Genomic DNA, 22,272 nt, shown 5'->3' with positions numbered 1-22,272 from the left:
CTATTTTTCCTATATCTGTAAAAAATGCCATTGGGATCTTGATAGGTATTGCAACGAATCTGTAGATTGCTTTGTGCAGTATGAACATTTTAACAATATTATCTTACAATCCATGAACACAGATGTCTTTCCATTTATTTTTTGTGTGCTTTATGTATTTCATCAAATTAAAAAACTTAAGCACAGCAAAGGAAACAATCAACAGAGAAAAGGCAGCTTACAGAATGAGAAAAAAATATTTGCAAACAATATATCTGTAAGGGGTTAATATCAAAAATATATCAGGAACTCTTACAACTCAATAGCAAAAATAATAATAACTTTATTTAAAAATTGGTAAAGAACCTGAGTAGACATGCAAATGGCCTATAGGTATACAAAAAGATGCTCAACATTAATAATCATCAGAAAAATGCAAATCAAAACCACCACGAAATATCACCTAGCACCTGTTATTTTCTTTTTTTTATTTTTTTTGAATCAATCTTGTCAATAAACAACTTTATTTTGGTTTTTACGTTCATTTATAATGCATTTACAATTTACTTACATTTACATTCAGGTCACATCCATAAACGTAAACATGTAATTTTCATAAGCCATAATCTTACTTTTGACACTTTCATGGTTTTTTCATTTAGACTGTTTAACTGCATATTCTTTTTTTATCTTTTGTATTTTTTGAAAGCAAAAGCACATTAAATTTTACAAAAATTATTTAATCTATATTACTCTTTTGAGTGAATTATAAATTTACTTTTAAATAGTTTTTGGTAATTATACATACGATTTTTATATTTTGTTTGACATTTATATTAAAAGAACAAATGGATGCTAAATGCTCAAGCTAAAAATCTCTACCTTAAAATATCAACCTTGTACTGCATTATCAATTTGTTTTTCTCTGTGTGACAGAAATATTAGCTGCCTTACAAGAATCTTTCTTCCTTTCTTTTTTATTAATAGAATATTGGTTTTGTTTAGGAAGTAAATGTGTCCACTTAAAAATATTCATCAAACCAGATTCCATTCTATCTAGTGGTAGTCACGTGAGGCAGTTCCAGTGGTAGAAGTCTATCAAGTAAGACATTTGCAGGAGCTATTATTTCCTAATATAAAATGAACAGACTTCACTGGCATGTGATTTTTGTTCTCACCAATCCCTTTTTTCTGCCCTAAGCACATGCTTGGATATGAAGAAGTTCATTGCCTATGAGAGGTAGGGGGACTGTCCACTTGCTAAAGGTGGCAGAGCAGGAAGCTAGAATAAACTTGGTCCTTCATGATTTCCTTGAGCAACTACAAGGAAGGACTTCCTATATCCTAACTTTCTGTAACATGGTGAAAATAAAATCCTTGTTTAGTTGGATTTCTATTACATGTAAACAAAATGCAATACTGGCTGATAGCACTGGTTTCTTGCCCAGGTCACTCTGATCTTTAAAAAGTTGCATACATAAAACAATCAAAAAATATATATATATATAATCCTTCCATGATATGATTTTAGATAACTAAGCACTTCAGATTTGTAAAGTTACTTTGATTTCATATAGCAAAGAAGAACCCATGCTTCCTCCTTTTTTTCTGAATTAAAAAATAAAGGTTAGAAATCATTTCATGTCACAATTAAGGATAAAATCCTTCTGGATATTTTTATTGTGTTATAAGGCACAAGCTTTAATTACAGTACTAGATTTGTCTCTTTTCAAATGAGCATATGCTTCTTTAATTTCTGCATTCAAGCTCTCCTTGAATGTAGAGTACCAATTATATAAAATACTCGTGTGAACTCTTAAAAGGCTCACTATTTTTCTGTTTTCATAATATTCTTATACTCATCAATAAGTGCACTGAAATGTTCTAAAACATATATTTCAAACATTACTAAATAATTATCTCCATAGGTTCACATTTATTCCTTCTCAAGAGTTATTTTTATTGCTGTAAATTAAATAAAATATAAAACATTTCAATGATCAAAGAATAATCAAAAGAACCTTTTTTAGTGGAAGTAATGAACACAAATTTATAGGTAGCCTCAAAAATTGTTATTCAAACAGATTTCTTTAAATCTTCACAACTCACAAAAATCATGTCAGAATTTGGTATGCCTATATCTCTTTAAGTCTTACTCCATTTGTGTTGCCATCCATTCATACTTCTTCACAACGATTTTCTCCAATTATTTCCTCATTTATGACATTTTTAATCTCTTTCTCTTTCTAATCAATTATTTCTAAAAAAAAAAGATAAGCTTTGACAAGAATGCAGAAAAATTGAAACCCTTGTACACCATTGGTAAAAATGTAAAATGGTGCAGCCACTGTATAAAACAATATGAAGATTCCCCAAAAAATTAAAAATAGAACCACCATATGATCTAGCAATCCCCCTTCTGGGCTTATAGACAAGAATTTAAGTCAAGATCTCAAAGAGATGTCTGCACTCCCATGTGCATTGTGGCATTACTCACAATAGCCAAATGTGGGAACAACCTAAAATCTCCATCAGTAGATGAATGGATAAAGAAAATGTGGCATAAACATACAATAGAATATTATTTAGTCTTTTAAAAAGAAGGAAATCCTGTAATATGTTATAACATAGAGGAACCTTGAAGACATTATAAGTGAAATAAGCCAATCACAGAAGGGCAAATACTGCATGACTCCACTTATATAAAGTATCTAAAATAGTCAAGCTCATAGAAGCAATAGAAACAAAGAGCAGAATGGTGGTTGCTAGGAGCTGGGGTGGGGGAAATAAGGAGTTGCTGCTTAACAGGTATAAAGTTTCAATTATGCAAGACGAACAAGTGCTAGAAATCTACTGTACAGCATAATGTCTGTGGTTAACAATAGTACATTGTGTACTTGAAAAATTGTTAAAAGGATAGATCTCGTGTTAAGGAATCTTACCTCAATGAAAGAAAAAAGAAAGTGGCCAGTGCATGGTAGGCACTCAGTCAGTATTTGCTTCTGACTAATACCCAACTCTCTGTGAACTGAGTTTTCCACATGTCGTGTGTGCTTGTAGCTCTCACTTCTCCCCACCTGACTGGCCTCACACAGACCTTTGAGATGTAGCAAGAGGACCAGGCCCCATCCTGCAGTTTATGAGCCTAGAAATCAGTCAGTGCCTTAGGCCAATTTCTGGGCACTCCCCACAGATGCCAAATTCTCAGCCTCTTTTGGATGATGATGAAATCATAGAATGGTTTGCTAGAGCATTAGGTAGGGATGGAGATGAACATGTGGAAAGAAAAGACTTTCCTGAGGCAGAGGGTTGGGTAAAGTCGTCCCCCAAATCAAGGAACACTTAGGGAAAAAGGGAGGGTGTCCTTGACTTCAACTCACCATGTCACCATTGAGGAGACAAGACTTAGCAGGAGTTACCCCCTCTAGGAAGCCTTTGGTAATGTCACCTAGCTGGTTTATATCCCTTACCTGCTATAACAACCTCTAAATTACCCTATCATAGCATTTACTATATATGATTGAAATCATTTGCTTAGTCTGTTATCTACTTTAGATTCTGACTTATAGAACAAAAACTTAAGTCTTATGTATCTCTGAATTTTCAGTGCATAGTTCAGTGCCTGAAACATAGCAGGTCTCACTACTCGTTGAGTGAATTGATTTTTTGAAGTACATCTAGCTGAGCCCTGTTTCCATATCACTCCTTTCCCACAGTCCTGAAGTGGACTTACGATGCAAATAGCCATTCTATGTTGTTGGCATTCAAGACCACACCCCTGCATAGACCCATGGGCCAGCTATGAGAACAAGTTCTTGAGTAGCCACACAACAAAAGGAGGAGCCCAGAGAGGCAAATCCAGGACTTGAGTCATGAAGGTAGCATTCTATTTATACCCTTCCTTGAAGAGAAACAGACTTAGCTGTAAACACAGAAAAGTCTTCACACACCCAAGCCTGTAAGTATGCATGTGAGGAGGCTGGTGTGTGTGTGTGTGTGTGTGTGTTTTGCATATGTGTTTGTCGCACGTGTGTGTGATGTGTGTGTGCATAGTATGAGGTGTGTGTGTGTGTGTGTGTGTGTGTGTGGATGTGTGCACCTCTTCTGGGATAGAGAGTAAAGAAGCTGTTGCCTATATGACTATCTCCCTCACCCCAGCCTCCCATAACCTTCTATATGGACCATTCATTCAACAAATATTGATCATGTTTAGCCCCATATTAGTTTGAGCTTGCTACTGTTGAAATTACTGTTTCACCTTCCCAAAAGCAAAATTCCCCTCAGCCGCTGGTCTCATTCATTGAGATCAGCATGACTTTGACTTCTGGAACATTTCTGGGATCTTGTTTGAGCCTGGCTCTGTGTTAGTCTTGGGGAGGACATTTGTGGTCTCTCCTCAAGGGTTTAACACTACTGGGGTTAACAAATCATATACCCAAATGTCTCAAGAACCAAGAATATTCTACATATCCCAGTAGATCTGGGAAAGGCTATGGAAGTGAGAGAGTCTCTAGGCAGATACATTCCTTGCAGATGAGAAAAGCTTTATGGAGAAGATGCTGTTTGATTTTGTGTTTCAATATTTTTTTTTCTTTTTGGATCTGTGAGAAACTCAGAATATCAGAAGCTGTTCATTTAAAATGGAGGTAGCTGACATCTCATTATGCTCCCACCCTTTCTTCTGGCATCTACATTTCATTTCCAAGAGCACTAACATGTTTCTTAACTTATCTTTGACCTCCTGGCCAGACAGTACTCCTGTTTGCTCTTTGTCTATCGCTCTAGTCTCTGCTGCCTCTGGGAAACTCCAACCACAGCCCTGTTCCAGCCTGTGAGGTTTCCTCCACTCACATCCTTCCCACCCTAGACCATATCCAGATGACCTCCCCAGCTGCTCCCATCACTAGTCAGGCTTTCTTATCGACCTCCTTAAGGTCCTCAGCCTGAGGTCCTCAGCCAGAGGTCAGCTCTACTCTCTTCTTCCTGGACCTACCGTGATGATGGAAGAAAACAGAACAATTTGTGGGTGCAGCCCTGGCTATCCCCAGTTCATTCACTCCAACTTCCCAGAATTCCATTCTTTTGTGAGCAGATTTTTGAGGTCTCTTCCTCTTCTCAGAGAGTATTATTTGTCTGTCTACAGTGTGATTCTCAATAGAAACCTAGAATTCTATATTTCCATAAAAAATGAGCTTCCCCATTGGCTTGCTTTCATTTTATTCAGCTAGATTCCAGCAGCTTGAGGACAGAATCTTTTTACATGGCTTCCATTTGCCATGGCACCTGATTCTGTGCTTAGATACATGGTAGGTGCTCAACAAATACCCAGGAGGTGCATTTTATTTATTCCCCCAGTGCCTAGCAAAGGACACGGCGCACGAAGAAAGCCCCCTACATAGAAGATAGTAGTGGGGACAAACTGAGTGTGTGTGTGTGTGTGTGTGTGTGTGTGTGTGTGTGTGTGTAAGTATGTAGCTGACTATAGAGAGACCCACCCTCACAGAACCTTGGTATGACCCAGAATTCCAGACACAGAGCCTAATCTCTCTTCCTGGAAGCAAGCATGATACCTGCTTGTCTGGGTTCCACACACCCACTTGCCTGTATTATCCTGGCTGAAGGGTGTGCATGGAAAAGGAGGAGGAAACGGAGGGAGCCACCACTGCCTCCTTCTACTCAGCCCCAGTTTCACTGCTAAGAGCAGAGAGAAGTTAGCCAGAGGCCAGGAGCCATGGATAGTGGGACCAAAGGCTCCTGGGACCCACACCTGGGATCCTCTCTCCCATGCTTTGTAGCATTGTCTTGTTTCATGCCTATGAGAGACGAAACCCCAGCTCTTATGTCTGATTATTTACTGCCCAAAATGGAATTATATTTCAAATTGCTTATTTCATGCGTTTCTCTTTAGTTTTCTCAAGAACCAGGAAGCAAGACTACATTTTAACATTGTAAGGATGCATTTCAGGTCATCAGACCTAAATGTAGCAGAAGGTATGTGGTCCTCCCGAATGTTTCTGAGGAAACAGAGACCTGAGCTCAACTGGTCTCTCCCAGGTCGGAGAATATACAAGAAGATGCCCTATAGGACATCTATAGGACATCCTATAGATCGATATGTGCTATCATTTTGGACTTATCTATGACTGTGACTCTTTTCAGGCCAGTGAATATCCTTCCTCCTCTGTCACTGGAGCTCAGCAGAATGTCGTCTTGATTGGAGGAGGAGATGTCTCATAAATGCTTTTTAAGATAAGTAACTAGTTGGCAGCCCCAGAGCTGGGGTGAAGGGTGGAGTCCTAGAAGAAGAAGGCAGTTGCAGCTCATCTGACTCTTACTCCTGCTCCCCACCCTGGACACTCACAAGTACAAGCTCTCAAATGCCTTTGGCCTCCAGCTTAAACTAACCTGATGCACTGAAGTCTAAGGGCTTAATGCTCCCTCTTCAAAGGAGACTCACTGGAGGTTAAGTTATTTCTTTTAAGGAAATCGGGAGGGGAGCAGGGCCAGATTAGATGATGACTATCCTGTCCTTTGAGTGACAAGAGATAAAACCAAAGGGCCAGTGGTCTTATTGGGAGAGCTAATGTCACCAAAGACACTCCTTATGTTCTCTGCACCTGTCTTTTTCCATTTAGAATCATAGGCTTCTCCTCAGAAACCCTTGTGTCTGTATTCCAGGGATAGGGGAGCCACCCATAACAAAAAGGGAAACAACCATAGAAGGAAAAGGTTTTGGAGAAACTGGAAGCTCATCTAGCTCCTTCGACCATTCTATGTTTGCATCCTCTGGCTTCTCATCCAGTGGCCAGCAAGGCCCAGGTGGGCTTTCAGGGATGTCCAGCAGCAAGAATATGTGAGCAAAGAATTCAGGCTACCTTCTGGGAATGACAAGCAGGTCCTTATTGATGGGGTGTAAAACCTGAACCGGGGAGTGCTAAGATCAGGCAGGAGAGGAAGACAAGCCATATCCTAACAGAATCCAGACTTTATTCTGTAGGTAGAGGAAATGAGGGGCCTTTGAGAGATTCTGTGTTGGAGAATGACATGGTCTCATTTACATTTGAATATTTTTATGTTGACATTTCAGACTTAGAGAAAAGTTTCAAGACTAATATAAAGATTCTTTAACACCTTTCACACAGATTCAGCCAGACTCCTAAATGTTGATCTTTCTCTCTCTCTTCCTCTGTATATGAATTTACATGTACAGATACATGTATATATCATGTGTATATCAAACACATGTAATATAGATTATATATATATATGTTTTCTTTTCTTTTCCTGAACATTTTGAGAGTAAATTGCAGATATGATGCCCCTTTGCCCCTAAATATTTCAGTGTATATTTCCTAAAAACAAGAAATTATCTTACATTTGCTTTTAAAAACAATCATTTTGGCTTCTATGTAGAAGAGAGTTTGCAGAGAGAGAGACTGTAGACAAGGGAATGGGCAAGGGACCTCTTCAGCAGTGAAGGCAAGAGCTGGGAAGGCCAGGACAGGCCAGGGCAGTGACCAATGGGACTTGGCAAGTGGATGTAGTTAGAGGTAGTTCCCAGTTGCTGCCAGGGATGCCAGGAGGATGGTAGGTGTGGTGAGAGCAAGGGGAAGGGATGACAAGTTCAGTCCTGGACATGCTGAAATCAACAAGCCTTTGAAACAGCTAGATGAAGGTTTTTAAAATAAATGTATTTATTTTTAAATTGACAAATAATTACATACACATATTTATTAATTTATGGGGTATAATATATGTTTACATAGATCAAAACCTCATTGTGCCCTAAACGGAGATATTGAGGCAGCAACTGGATATATGGTGGATCTGAAGGACAAGGTAGAGGCCCGGCCTAGGGATCTAGGGATAAAAAGTTGCTGGTCCTTCGTGGAAAGGTGGCAATTCGAACCATGGGCATGAATGAGATCACCACAGAGAGCAGGAGCCTCCTGGAGGCAGAACTGCAGAATTTCAGTCCTTCAGGGACTTCATTCCATAGCATGAGGCCATAAAGGATGAGGGTACGTCTTGGTCTGCTGGGGCATCAAAGTACCCCAGTACTCCTCTATCATGATGGTCAAGTCACTGGGTCTGGGCATAGTAAAGCCAGGTGGCTGCGGGGGCCGTGGAGATGAACTGCCCCTGACCCACGACTAAAGGCTCCCTAGGAGTCGGTAAGAGAGTGGGTGATATGAAAGAGTTAATCCTCCAGGATCTGAGAGGCTGGGCAAAGGCAGAGGAGGCATGAGCCGGACTGGGTTCTGTCTCAGTGAAGTCACCGTGCAGGCCACAGCATGTCTCCCAGGCCGAGAGGGATGGACCAGAGCTTCACACTGTGTCCTGGAGAGTCTGGGAGGAGTCGGGAGGGATGGGGTGTGGCTGCTATGACAAGTCTGGTCCTGCCACCACCGCAAAGGCCTGGCTTTGAGGAACAGGGGTGCCAGGAGGGGAGAATTTCCAGCTGAGATTCTGACATCACCCAAAGTCCTCATTTGTTTGGTTGGTTGGTTGGTTTTGGGTTTCGGTCAAGCCCTCTCTATGGCATTTTATAAAATGTGACCTCAAGTAAGTCATTTCTCTTTTTTCATTCACCTTTTCCATATTTGTTAGTGATTAGGCTTGAGAAACCACATTAGTGGTTCTTAGGTGTTTGGGTTTCACTAAACCTAAATTTAAAAAAAAATAGTCAATAAGGAACAACTCTTTATTTTGCCAAGTAAGGGCAAAGGCCCTTTGTAACTACCATCACTTTACAAAATAGAGGTAATTTTAGTACTAGTAACTGTGAAAAGAATATAGCATCAAAAAATAAACAAAAGACCTTCCAAAGAAATAAAAGCCACTAATCTTATACCAACTGCTATAAAATAACGTTATACCAACTGCTCAGAGAAGAAGTCAGCCTCTGAGATGGGGCTGGTGTTGGCAGCAAGGCACTGGGGAAGACAGGAAAGTCCCCTAGACCGTGGACCCCTGAGGGCAGAAATATTTCTCATTTCTCTGTGGCTTGTTAAGAATGTCATCCGGTGTTGGCACAGTGCTTGGGTTGAGAGTTGGGAATGTTTTTTCCTGATTACTGGGCTCCTTCCAGCTCTGGTACCTGTTAGTTCAGGGCACTCTGTGGTCCTTGACCAAGACCTGCTACCAGGGCAGAGGACTGGACCTTCTGGGGCCTAAAGCTTCTTTGCTTAGGCTTCTGTCATTTATTTTCTAGTGCTTGGCACAAATCTGGTGCCCAGCAGCTGACATCCCTGACATCACTCCCTCCTCTCCAGCTGCCCTGCTGCTTCTCCCGGGTATTCTGCTCTGTCAGACACAATGTGTGTGAGCAAATGTCTTTCTTTTTCCTCCTCTCAGGCCTAATCTCTGTATGCCCCATTTTTGTCACTTAGAATCATGAGGTCCCCTTGCCTCCTCCTTCCCTTTCCTTCCCTCCTCCTTCCCTTTCCTTCCCTCCTCTCAGTCCTCCAGTCCTGAGTTTTCTCATTTCAAGTCATTCTTAAGCCTGTTTTCCCTCCCCACTTCTATTGCTGCCATCCTAGGTGAGGGCGCTATCATTTCTTCCCTCCCAACTGGTCTCCCTGCCTCTATCTCATGCATCCTCACCCCTACCCCACCTCACCCTGAGTGCCACTGTCAAATCTGTCCCCAGAATACTTTCAGTCTTATCCCTCCTTTGGGAAAATTATAGTCTGCTCAAACCTGGCACAGACCTTAGGGATGATTCTGTTTACAGAATAGAAAACCTGAGCTCCGGAAAGTGGAAACCAACCATCCAAAACACACAATTACTGGCTAAGCTAGAAGCTAGAACACCCAGGCCTTCTAAATATACACCAGTGCCTTTCCACCTCCCTATTATAATCAATAGAATTTTGGAAACTACACATTATACTATACATTATAACATTGGTAGAAGATTCCACCCTAAAGGTCACCTCTGCACTGTTTAGAAACAGGACCCAGCCTCCCACCCTGCAATTTCAGCTCTCCTGGCTAGTCTAGAGTGCAAGGCCTTCGCTGGGGTCTGGTCTCATGTCCACTGCCCACTGCTCATCACCGCTGCTCAGCCACTACACTCATGTTGATCTCTTCTTTTTCCCAGACACACAAAGCATATTTCTACCCTCAAACAGTTTCTCAGACCATTCTTTCATTACTTTCACAGAAAACAATTTAGCTTCAATTCTGAACCATAGTTTTGCTAGGTGCTAGGATACAAAGATGAAGTCAGTGTTTCTGCCCACAAAGGGGCCACAGATAAGGGTCCTTTTCTGTCTTCCCCAGTGCCTTTCTGCCAACACCAGGCCCATCTCAGAGGCTGACCTCTCCTCTGAGCTCCTTCACCACCCTTGTTCCATATCACCCCTCAGGTCCTGACTCACAGTGCTGGCTGCCAGCACCAGCTCCTCTGTCATAGCTGGGCTAGCCTTATTTCCCCAAGAAGATCATGAGCTCTGAGAGGGTTGGCTCTATGTGTCACACAGCTCCCCATCCCCCACAGGACTTGGCGTGGGGTCTGCCTCCTGCACATGTGCTGAGTGACTGGAACACTGCTAAGCTCTTGCCCTTACCCTCTGCCCAGATAGGTCCTGGTCTTTCTTAGGTTAGATGTGCTGCAGGTGCCCAGAACTAGAAGCCAAGCGAGTGGGTGTCTATTCACAAGTCAGAAGCATCCTGGTGGGTAGGGCCACCCACCCCTGCCCCTAGTATACACCTCCATCCCCGCCACCTCACCATCAAGTTCATGTTTACGAAAGTGAAATAAGGAGGAGATGAACTCCTAAGAAAATACGAAGAGGAAAATGATGTCCTCAAGAGCCATGTTGTGCCTTAGCCATATGGGAGCAATGCAGACATGGGAAGTCATTTCCTGGCAGATAGGAACCTATGGTAGGTGGTATGTTCATATGTTTTGAAAATTGACAGAAGAGGCCAGGCATGGTGGCTTGTGCCTATAATCTCAGCACTTTGTGAGGCCGAGGCAGGCATATCATTGGAGGTCAGGAGTTCAAGACCAACCTGGCCAACATGGCGAATCCTCATCTCTACTGAAAATGCAAAAATTAGCCGGGTGTGCCAGGCATGGTGGCACATGCCTGTAATCCCAGCTACTTGGGAGGCTGAGGCAGGAGAATTGCTTGAACCCGGGAGGCAGAGGTTGCAATGAGCTGAGATCGTGCCACTGAACTCCAGCCTGGGCAACAGAGTGAGACTCTGTCTCAAAAAAAAAAAAAAATTGGCAGAAGATACCACCTTCCATCTCATCAACTTTACTGCATGTTGGCCTTATGCCCCCATAAATACCTGGGGCCAGAGTATAGGAAAGACCCCTGTGTTTATGTGTAAATGTGCATGCATGTGTGTGTGTGTGAGAGAGAGTCAGGACTGGAGAAAGAGAAAGACAGAGAGTAATGCTAATGAAGGTCAGTGGTTAATACCATTCCAAAATCTAGGATAAGTAATTGGGTTTATTAGTGGCTTCTAGATTACCCATTAATTTTCTCTTCTCTGGTGGCAGAAGCAGTTCTGTGTTATACATTCTTGAGGTAGCTGACTCCACCACACACACACACAAACACAAAAAAACCTGTCCTAGGTGGTTGGGGCACATGCAAAAAAAATAATTAATAGGATTTAACACCCCAAGCCCCACAAATTAGCTGATGTTCACACTTTCTTCAGCCATGTAGGCATCGTTCCAGTGACATTTGGGTTTGATTTCTTTGGCTAATACAAACCTAACAATTGAAAAGTATCTGTAAGAGTTGGAAGTAAGAAGCTAAGAGGACGTGACACAGTTTTAGTGCCCCTTCCCATCTACAAAGGCCTGATTCACAAGGACAGACTTGCCAAACCAGGCTTTCCTCTGTCCTGTTGCCTTGAAAACAGGAAGGGCCTGGCCATCCTTGCTTCCCCCTGCGTCCCCAGCATGGACATAGTGCCTGGCGCACGGAACAATTGCATCTTAATGAATAAATGGTTAGCCCAGGATAACCACTCCACATAGTCTTTCTTCTCTGCTATTAGGGACCTGAGCTGAAATCCCTCTCTCAGGCTTTCAGGGGTTGCTTCTGTCTGAGTGATACCAGCTTAAAGGGATTCTCCTCCTGGAAAGGGCTGGACTCCTCTGGCCCTCCTTAGTTACTAGCCCATGCGCAGCCTGTGATCCCAGAGAGTCAGGACCATGGTTTAAGAGAGAGAACATTGGTTTCCACACCTGTGTCTTCTAGTGTTGCAGCATGACTCCCCAAGGTCTTGGGATGTTCTAAGGCTTTTGTTAAATAGTAGAACCATGGCTAAATTTCATGGCTGAGATTTAAAATGTGCCATCCTTAGGACTAGCTTGCCTATTTCCATTTCTATCACTCAAAGTCCTTTTTAATGTATTTTTAAGGGAAAAGTAAAAATTATATATATGTACAGTGTACAACGTGATGTTTTGATATATGAATATATTGTGGGATGGGTAAACCAAGTTATTTAATACATGTATTACCTCACATATGTATCATTTTTGTGTGGCGAAAACACTTAAAATCTACTCATTTAGCAATTTTCATGTCACATATTGTTATTAACCATAGTCAACATGACGTCCAGTGGATTCCTTGAACTTATTCCTCCTGTCTCTTTCAACCAAGAGCTTATGACACTGGGTGGCAAGTGCCACTACTTGCCTTCAACTTTTTTCAACTTCCTATTCCATATTTCTAAGAGTGTGTCTTGCCCTAGTATTCAAAGCCCATCTCCATGGAGCACCCAACGACTGTCGACCATTCATTTTGTGCCAAACACTTGCACATACTTTAAATAAGTTGTCCATTTTAATCCTTACAACTGACATGGAGAATGGTGCTGTTACCCTCTTTAGCAGGTGAGAAAATTGAAGTGCAAAAACATCTGGTTCCCAAGGTCACCCAACTGGTAAAAGGCAGAGCCTCAGTCTGAGCACCACTTGGGAATTTTTTAAAGATGAGCTCCATCCTTTGCCAGGTATGGGAAGCATCCAAGTCTGTATCCCGTGCCACCCTTCTTTGTCCTGGAACTTCTAACAGAAGTTAGGAGGAAGAGCCAGCACTGGGGCCCCAGGAGCTCAGAACCCAGAACCCAGCCACTGTGACTCCTCCATGAGCTCACTCTAATGCAATGCTTCTTAGCTTCCCCCACCCCCTCCACCTTATGATAATCATTTCCCTGGGAACTCTGGAGTCATATGTATATGTGATATATGTAGGGAGATTTAGAGATAAGCTCTATCTACTGTAACCACCCAGTTTCCCTGAATTGGGCCTAATGATTTTCCCAATAGCAGAGCAGACAGAGAGTGGCAGCTGCCATTTCTTGTATAAATAACAATAGGTAAAACACGAAAGCCTCTTGTCTTCCCACCAGTCCAAGCTGAATGTGACTCTGAGCCTAGGTTAAGTCAAAGTCACAACTTTGCTGAGTGTGGTGGGTTTCCAAGAGAGCCATTTGCCGCCTCAGATGTTTTCTTATGTTACCCGCATAAGCTGCCCGTCCCATCCCCTCCTCTCTGCCAACCAGAACATCGTGAAACACTGCCCTCACACCCCCACACCCAGCATGGTCGGAATGCTTGCTTGGGACCATCCTAGATGCCAGGGATCTAAATCAAAAGTCATGAGTGGGTTTGGAAATCCAAGGAAGCCAGTCCTCGTAAAATGATGGGGAGGTGAGGCAAGGGGAGGGTGAAGACACTGTCATCTCCAAATTCCGCCATGCCAGCCCTGGGGGTGAGTAAAACTTAAAATTTGAGGAAGGATAGGTGGATCCTATTGTGACTAGGGACTAATTAGGACACCCCAATCCTGGGTCACCTCATGGCCTCAGGCAGGGATGAGAGGTATATAAAAGGTAGACAGGCTCAGAGCATCCCAAACCCCTCCACACCTATCTGCTCCAGTCGCTGGTGAACCTTGGTAAGTCTGGGAAGGTAGTACCTCTTATAGCAGCCTTGCCTTGCCTGCATCCCTAACCAACTATGAACTGGGCTGATTCTCTGGGTGGTGGTCAGAAAGGATGGCTCTTTTGGGGCACCTCTTTTTTCCATATCATTTGTGACAAACCTATCTTGGGTCCAGCAAGTTATCCAGCAGAGTAGTGTGGGAGGCTGGGCTAAGCAGGGAGAAGGGGGTTGTCTACAAGAGGGTCAGTATCTCAATGATGCTGCTGGCATGGTGTGGGTGTTGCATCTTGTCAGGTGCTAAGAGGGAATTAGTAGGAGAGGAGAGATCAGCTCTGGGCAGAGCAACTGGAAGGGCTGTCCTTTCAAAGAAAAGAGAAGGCAAGGAGGAAAGAGAACACACTCCCTTGGAACAGCAGAGGTGTGGATGTCCATGGAGCAAAGGGCAGCAGGGACAAGATGATGTGGCACCATGGAAGGCTCTGCTCTGGGAATCAGGAGACCTCTTTTCCCACCATCTGCGCCGAGTGGCTTTGAAGCCATTCCTTCCCTCTGAGGTTTGCTTTGCTCAACTGTAATTGAAAGAGGCAAGCTAGATAGTCCATTTCATCTATCTCTAGAGTTTTCTCTTTATAAACTCCTTTAGAGAGTGGTTAAGATGCTCCTTTTAAATTGTTTATGAATTTACCTAACAAATTACAACTCTTACATAGTGTTCATTATGTGCTACTACTCTGCATGTGTGTGTCGGTACATACATACCTACACATGCGTTTATGTATGCATGCTTATTTTTAAGTATGTATTTTTATACACTCATTTAATTTTTGCACCAACTCTAAGAGAGGTAAGTATGGAAAACCTTAGTTAGTTGCTCAAAATCATATAGTTAATAAATGATTTAGCCAGAACTCAGATCCTAGGCAATTTATTCCGGATGCCACAGGTTTTGCTATAACAGGATACAACAGTTTGCTCTCATTCTTCCTCTTTCTTTTCCTCTCTCCCTTTTCTTCTCTTTTTTTATGTTTTTCTTTCTTTTCTTCCCCTCCTAACATTTCTGTTTTCCCCCCCTTCCTCCTTTCCTATCTTTCCTTCCTTCCATCTTTCTTTGTTTGTCTTGAAAAGAGTTGAAAGAGCTTGTAAACACTTAAAGTTTACGCATGCACACACACACGTGCGTGCACACACACACACTCCTCTTAAATCTGTGAAGGGATCAGGGCAAGGTAAAAGCAGAGCAGGACAGGAACGTGGCAGGCGGTTCACCTGGGCTTAGGGTCTCTCTATGGCTCAAGTGTTCCTCATTTCTGTGTCTTTCTGTTTCCAGTTGCAAGTCCAGCCCAGAATGTCTCAGCAGAAGCAGAAGCAGTGTGCTCCCCCGCAGCAGTGCTGCCCCGCACCCCAGCAGCGCTGCCCCCCACCCCAGCAGGGCTGCCCCCCGCCTCAACAGTGCTGCCCCCTCCCCAGCAGTGCTGCCCCCCAGCAGTGCTGCCCCCCACCCCAGCAGTGCTGCCCTCCACCTCAGCAGCACTGCCCCCCACCCCAGCAAACCAAGCAGCCTTGCCAGCCCCCACCCAAGTGCCAGGAGCCCTGTGCCCCCAAGCGCCCACCCCCTCAGCAGTGCCAGACGTCCAAGCAGAAGTAAGCCCTGGGCATGTGATCAGAGGCGAACCCCCAGGAAAAACAGAGCATGAAGTTCCTTCTGGGCCAGCATCTTACACTCCACAGGCCAAGCAAAGCCCTGCTCACCAGTGCTTCTGTATGCAGCCACACTTCACACTTGCGGGAGAGGCAGCACCAGGCTGGCGGCTGGCGGCTTCCTCGAGCTCTACTCTTCTTAATTAGCAGCTGCAGTTTCCATCTCAGACAAGGATCTAGTTCTAAACTATCTAATCATCTTTCCTGACTTACATCTACATTGCCCTGCTGGAAGCATGAGCAGCATGCCCAGACATCTTCTCCTACCACGCTTCCCCTCAGCTCCTGTTTTCAAACAATCAAAATAGAATTCCTCTGGCATGAATGTCTTGGTCTGATGATTTTGTTGTTTGAAAATGTAGCATTTCTGCAGATTTTTTTTTTTTTTTTTTTTTTGACGGAGTCTTGCTCTGTCGCCCAGGCTGGAGTGCAGTGACGCGATCTCGGCTCACTGCAAGCTCCGCCTCCTGGGTTCACGCCATTCTCCTGCCTCAGCCTCCCAAGTAGCTGGGACTACAGGCGCCTGCCACCACGCTAATTTTTTTGTATTTTTAGTAGAGACGGGGTTTCACTGTGTTAGCCAGGATGGTCTTGATCTCCTGACCTCCTGATCTGCCTGCCTCAGCCTCCCAAAGTGCTGGGATTACAGGCGTGAATCACCGCGCCCCACCGCATTTCTGCAGATTTTTTACCCTGCCCCCAACCCAAAGCTCAAGCAGAGCCACGTGTGGGATGCAGGTGCAGGAGAAGGCACGGGGAGGAGCCTTCTGAGATGCCAGACATTTACAAGGCTCCTACCAGGAAAAGAGGTGGGGACTTCTGCAACACAGACGCACACCACATTCACAGAAAATGAAGATGCAAAAAAGAACCAGGGGGAGACAGTGCCCACCCAGAGAACATGTGCAAGGAAAAGCCATTGTGCTAGGCCCAGACAGAGCAAGAGAGCCTGCCGAAAAGACCTATGCAGTAGAGGAAAAGGATTGAGGGAGGTAAATTCTAACTCAGAGAGCACACTCTAAGGGCTGAAACGAGTTGAGATGACGCCTTAAAAATTCTCCCATAGGTAAAAGAAAAAGCCAAAGTTTCTTCAAGCTAGTCAAATGCATAATTAGGAGACAGTCTATGTAAACACTGCATACCCAACACACACACCCGACAGTAAATATTTGATCAAAATATCAGCTCCCATTATTTCTGTTCGGGGATTGTCTTGAGCAATTTCCCCCCACTGCCATCCTGCTTTCAATTCTCTAAATTCCTGGGGGATTGAAGTGACCAAATAATGCAGACCCACAGGGAATCCAAACTTCTGGTTTCTGCTATTTCAAATACCCACTCCCAAGTTTCTCCACTAGACCCCTCTCTTACAAAATAGTCCACAGATTGATATATTAGAATCTCCTCCTATACCTGCCTCCCTTTTCATGCCTCTGGGCACCAGGGAAGTCACTGATAACCAGCAGAAGTACTCAAAGGAAGCCAGAGAAGACAATAATATAAACTAAAAATCTAGATTATCCCAACATATGTTACAGACACTGGAGAATGCAAAGTTAAAAACCAAAACTTTTACCATTACTTCCCAGACGGGTGTGCTCTTCTTCTTCCGTCATACCTCTTTCTATGCCTTTCATGTCTCATCTATTCATCCATCCATCCATCCATTTATCCATCATGCACCATGCATCAATGCACCCCTATTAAGCACCTTCTCTTGTTTGCTCATAATGTGGTGGACACTATGAAGATACAGACACACAGCACAGGGCTCTGGGTCTCACCCAAGATTATAAAGAACAATTAGACAAGGAAGCATCTAATGAAGGGATGATGGATGGTACAATACCTCACTTATGCCCTCAGAATTCAGAGGAGACAGACAGAATGAGAACAGTAAGAGCTGTTGAGGATAGGAAGGAGAACTTGGTCCTCTCTGTAGTCATAGCACCTACCACAGGGCTCCCAGGAACTTGCCTGTTCAGTGATGAATACCTGGAGAAGGTGCAGTTTCTAGTGGAAGGAGAGTAGGATTTGGCTAGGACAGAGAGCATCCCAGAACTGGATACAGCAGGAGCCGATGCTGTGGGATCCAGGTGTGCCCAGGAGGGCCAGCCCTCCGGTACATATCTAAGCCCCAGGACCGAGTAGTTGGAAAGCACGGCTGCTCACATCTGCTGTAAACCACAGAAATTTGGGGGATGGCTCCACTTTTGTGATCTATTTCTCCTAACTCTTTTCCCAAGATATTGCATTCATCAGAAACTCAAGTCTTAGATACAGAAAACCAGTGAAAAGTTAAGTAAATCTTAACTGAACTCCCAGGAAGTGATGTAAAGTTTTAAACATTTCCTCATATTCAGATATATCATTGAGCAGTCTCCAAATGTCTCTTTGCTCTAGTCCCATATGTTATCTTTCCCAGATTTCCCTCGTGTAGGCCCTTACCCTACTTGATTCAGCAACTTAACACAAGGTTCCGTTTTTCCTCTCTAGGCTTCATTTAATTTTCTCCTCTACTAATTATCATAATCTCCAGGTGTGCACATGTGCATGGATACACCCGTGTGTGCACACATGCTACAAGAGTGAGAAAGCCATAATCTAGGAATGTCCTTAGAGGAGAAAAACACTGAAAGTATGTGACCTTGCTGATTCTTCTTTGAATCCCATCACACTGGGTTTGGATTCCAGAGCCACCCTTTTTTGCATGTGACCTGGAATGAATCACATAACTTTTCTATGTCTCACTTTTCTCATTTGTGTAGTGGGAAAACAACTGCCTCTTTGGGTTGATGGGGGTGTGGAGTGTTCAATGAGACAATGGAAATGAAGAAGAAAACATAGCATGACCCTAGTAGGTGTTGGATAGATTTCAGCTATCGCTTTGATGACTGTTCTCCAGGTCCTGATCAAGCAGCAAGCCTGCAGATGGCACCCTCCCCTTATCCCACGAACCTCAGGACACGGGCTCCAGATCTTCAGTGACACAAAGGTGTGAGGGAGCAGAGCACATATTGAGGGAAGGGGCAAGAATCTGTTATGTGGAGCAAAGGGTCTGAGCAGGTGTTCATGGGGAAACAAGATTTAGTCTAGAGTATAAGCACTCCATTTGGTGGTTGCCCTTCTCTTCCAGAATCTTCACCTTTGTGACATCTGCCCACAATGAATCCTGTCCTCAAGCCAGTCCTGGGTGGCTATGGCTCATGGTGACTTTTACCTGTTGCTTTGTAAAGTGAGCTGTGTCTTTTTGAGGCAGGCTGTGTTCCCTGGAGCCTTCTGAGATAACCAGACATTTACAAGGCTCCTACCAGGGTAAGATGTGGGTGACTTCTGCAGCACAGATGCACACCACATTCAAAGGAAAATAAGGATGCAACACATCACCAGGAGGAGATGATGCCCACCAGGAGAACACATGAAAGGAAGGGCATGCTGAGGCTGACAAGCCAAGGAAGCACCTAAAGGAGCAGGGACTTGACCGACAGGGAAGTTGCCCAGCATTTATGCACATCAGCCCATTGCATTGTGGCACCATCCTATTGAGGCAGGTGTCATTATTCCCATGACAGATGGAAGACTGAGGATCAGCAAAGTCCCTTATTTGCTCATAGTGGTAATGGCCTGTAGGTGGTAGGACTGAGGTTCAAACTCAGTGTGTTCTGGCTCTCTGGTCTGTATTCTTTGAAACACAGCAAGTGGTCTTACATTGCTAGTGGCTGGGAGAAGCATAATGCCTGGACCCTGTCCTCTGAGGGTTTACCATCCACCATTTCACTAGAAAGGCAGAGCTAGGCATGTTTGCAGTCACACACTTACACTTGTATGTACACAAATATAGTCATGCATGTTCATACATCATTTGATGTAGACATCAAAATAATATCTATGCCTTACAGACTGACATTGAGCGTTGAGAGTGGAAGCTGGGGTCAAGTCCTAGAGGCCCCCTGCTGTGGCATGCATCAGCCTCCTTATATCCTTATGGTGTGGGGGGCTGAGTAAGCAACCAGGGTTGTGCCAGGGCATGACAGGAAGGGAAGTTGGTGTGGCAGCCACTGGCCACCTATTACAAAATATTTTTAATATTTTTAAAACCATGGATTCAGTAACATCTGTGCAGACTGGCATGTAACTTCTGAATATCAGCCCTGTGCACACTCACTCTTGCACATTCACGTTTGTCCACACACACTCATATTCCCACAAATATACAGCTCATAAACCCTCACATGAGGGCTCACCACACACCGACACACACTCACATGCTGTCAATCACACTCAAATATGATTACACCCACTGACACACACTCACAGACACCCAGATGCACACACACTCACACTGTCATTCCCACTGTTGAGCATGGCCTCAGAACATCAAGTCCAGCTCTACTCCTGTGACCTAGTGACTTGTCCTCTCCCCTCTCTCCAGGCCTCTGCCACATTCCAGCAAGGATGTCTCACCATCTGGCTTGAGTGAAATTTCCACAGAACAGAGGTCTCAGGATGAAGGGTGTGATGCTAAGTCCTAAATTTGAAGCTCAGAGTTTCTGACAGCAGTGGTGTTCTTGTTCTATCCTTCCCTCATGCCCTCCTCCACAAGCCCTAGGGAAAGGGAACCCCACTGCTAGGTGCACACCCTGCCGTGTATGCCCAGGGTGTGGGGAGCATGGGGACCCCAGCTGGTAATGGATTTCTGCAATGAAGCTTCAGCACTCGGCAGTCAGTCATCTTTTGAAGGAAGCCCTGCCTGTGAGTGCGGCCAGCTTCAGTGTGCTCCACCATCTCCTGCAGGTCTGTACGTGTGCCCTGGCAATCTGACATTCCTGGGGGAATCACAGACGCCTGGCACTGAAGACTCCCTGGGCGTGGCTTATACCCAGCTATGCTGAAACTCCTTCCAGTCACTTTGGGGCTATCAGTTCAGCATGCCATGTTTAAGTGTGCTATTGTTGTCTGGGGGTCTTGTTCATATGCAGAGAACAGTCATTGTTTTACCCCAGACTCCTGACCCTTGGTATTTAGTCTTCTGTCTTCTGGAATTTTTATGTCAGCTCTCTGGAATTGGACTATGCAGCCTCCATCTCACTCTTAAATAAAATAAAAAGGGAACCATTTTCCCTGTCCTGGGCTCTCCAGGCAGCCCTTTGGCTCAAGTCTCCCCTGCCACCAAGGACCGATGATGTGTGTGACATGAATGTTCATCTTCAGTGAACTTAGGAGACACTGGAGCTCTGAATGAGGAGCACTGGACAGAGTATATGAGAGCTGAGAATTGTCTTAGTTATTCTGCTGTTCTCCTGCGGGACCCTGGACAAGTCATTCCCTTTTCCCAATGTCCTCACCTGTACATGACAATGTTGGACTTCCTGAACTATTTCTAAGCTTCCTTCAGTTCTGACTCTGTATGAGGTGACTCACGCTAATCTTTGTGTTTAATCTCTTCACCTAATGAGTCATCATCATGGAAAACCCTAAAAGAGGTAAGTTTGGTGTTGAGGCCACCCAGATGCTTCTTCATGGAGGCGTAGAGAAAGCTTAGCTAAAACATGCATCTGTATTTGAAGAGCGCCCATGCTTAGGACTAACTTTCCTCCCTCCAGGGAACCAACACATCCACAGTCTGGGGCCAGGTGTGTGGTGTGTGTGTGTGTGTGTGTGTGTGTGTGTGTTTAAGCAGCAATTTACTACTATAAGCAAGGCACTATACTGGGATCTTAATATTTATCTTCTATAATATACATTACTACCATATAAGTAAAATATTTAATTTTGCAAATGAGGAAAGCAAGAACCAAAGAGGTTATAAACTTTGCCAGCTGAAAGGGCTGAGAGTCAAATATAGATCATTCTTGGCACGGAAAGACAAATACCATATGATTTACTTATATGTGGGATCTAGAAAGTCAAACTCACAGAAGCAGAAAATAGAAGGGTGGTTACCAGAGGCTGGGCATTGGGGAAGGACTGGGGAAATATTGGTCAAAGCGATATAAAATTTCAGTTTGATAGGAGGAATTAGTTCAAGAGATCTATCCTACAGTTAATAATGTATTATATACTTGAAAATCACTAAGAGTAGATTTTGTGTTCTCCCCACAAAAAAAAAAAATGGTATGTGAAGGTACACATATATTAATTAGCTCAATTTAGCCATTCCACAATTTATACATATTTCAGAACATTCTGTTGTACACAATAAAGATATACCACATTTGTCAGTTAAAAATAAATTAAATAAAATTCCTTTAAAAATTGTAAAAGAAGAAAAAAAGTCAACATTAGAGAAACTGGAATAAGGATATACAAAACCGCTTTGTACTATTTTGCAATTTTTCTGTAAATCTAATATTATTCCAAAATAAAAATTTGTCAAAAATAACAAATATAGATCTGTCTTTCATACAGGCCCATCCTTTTTACTATGGTTCCCATGGCTAAGCTGAATATTTTCCAAGGCAGGCAGGGCTGAGGTTTTTCTCGTCTACATTTCATTGCAGTAGTTGAAAGGGAACTCTGGGTATGTCTAATGCAATGCCTAGATGCAGGTTATGGCCTCTGTGGAGCTGGCCGTATCTTGCTCCTCATATGGCCTTTATCTTGCTCCTCATAGCCTGGAGGAAATAAAATATAAATGGCGAAACAAGTGTGCATGCTAGGGCTTC

General features: G+C 43.7%; 1 long non-coding RNA gene across 1 annotated transcript; it reads right to left on the bottom strand.

Moving 5' to 3' along the window:
• Positions 1-478: 478 nt before the first annotated feature.
• Positions 479-15,883, bottom strand: LOC115837528. The gene is made up of 2 exons (XR_004032541.1): positions 15,659-15,883; positions 479-2,239 (listed from the first exon to the last, which is right to left on the bottom strand). It is a non-coding gene; the product is annotated as an uncharacterized LOC115837528 (long non-coding RNA).
• Between the last annotated feature and the right edge of the window lie 6,389 nt (positions 15,884-22,272).

The sequence above is a fragment of the Nomascus leucogenys genome, chromosome 12 (genome assembly GCF_006542625.1).
Source record: "Nomascus leucogenys isolate Asia chromosome 12, Asia_NLE_v1, whole genome shotgun sequence".
In the NCBI taxonomy this organism is placed as follows: domain Eukaryota; kingdom Metazoa; phylum Chordata; class Mammalia; order Primates; family Hylobatidae; genus Nomascus; species Nomascus leucogenys.
Note: the sequence above shows the minus strand (reverse complement) of the source record. Positions and strands in the feature narration are given on the sequence as shown.